At 36.8% G+C, this 820-nt stretch overlaps 1 non-coding gene across 1 annotated transcript; it reads left to right on the forward strand.

Moving 5' to 3' along the window:
* The first annotated feature begins 394 nt into the window (after window positions 1–394).
* LOC139846092 (small nucleolar RNA R71) lies at window positions 395–501 on the forward strand. The gene has a single exon (XR_011758837.1). It is a non-coding gene; the product is annotated as a small nucleolar RNA R71 (small nucleolar RNA).
* Window positions 502–820: the final 319 nt, after the last annotated feature.

Below are 820 nucleotides of genomic sequence, written 5' to 3' on the forward strand. Positions count from 1 at the left end.
CCTTTGGTTTAGATATGAAATATTCTCTCTTTGTTCCATTGTTAGCTCAATACTAAGACAATCTTTTGTCAAATGTGGTCCTCCACACTGCTCACAACTAATTCGTATTGAGTGTATATCCTTAGTCATCTTTTCCATTCTTCTCTCGACAGCATCTATCTTTGCAGAAATGGAATCTAAGTCATGGCTAGAATCGGCTCTAGCTGCTTTAGATGATCTAATGATATCTTTTTCTTGGTGCCACTCATGTGAGTGGGAAGCAGTGTTATCAATAATTTTATAAGCATCATTTTCGGTTTTCTTCATAATAGAACCACCGGCTGCTATATCTATGTCTTTCCTTGTAGTGATGTCGCATCCTTGGTAGAATATTTATACTATTTGACAGGTGTCTAAACCATGTTGCGGACATCCTCTTAATAACTTTCCAAATCTTATCCATGCCTCATATAGAGTTTCATTTGGCTTCTGTGTGAACGTAACAATTTCTCCTTGAAGTCTTACGGCTTTAGATGCCGGAAAGAATTGTTTAAGAAATTTTTCAACTAAAACATCCCATGTATCAATCGCCCCTTCAGGTAACGATTCCAACCAATCTTTGGCTTCTCCCTTTAAATTTCAGGGAAATAACATGAGATATATCTGTTCATCCTCCACTTCTCTTATTTTAAATAGTGTGCAGATCTTATTAAAGGTACGAAGATGTTCGTTTGAATCTTCCTTCGGCGCACCACTAAATTGGCATTGATTAGTTACCATATGTAGAATTTGTCCTTTGATTTCATAATCTGGCGCATTAATGTCAGGATGAGTAATTGCG

Source organism: Rutidosis leptorrhynchoides, chromosome 4 (genome assembly GCF_046630445.1).
Source record: "Rutidosis leptorrhynchoides isolate AG116_Rl617_1_P2 chromosome 4, CSIRO_AGI_Rlap_v1, whole genome shotgun sequence".
NCBI lineage: Eukaryota > Viridiplantae > Streptophyta > Magnoliopsida > Asterales > Asteraceae > Rutidosis > Rutidosis leptorrhynchoides.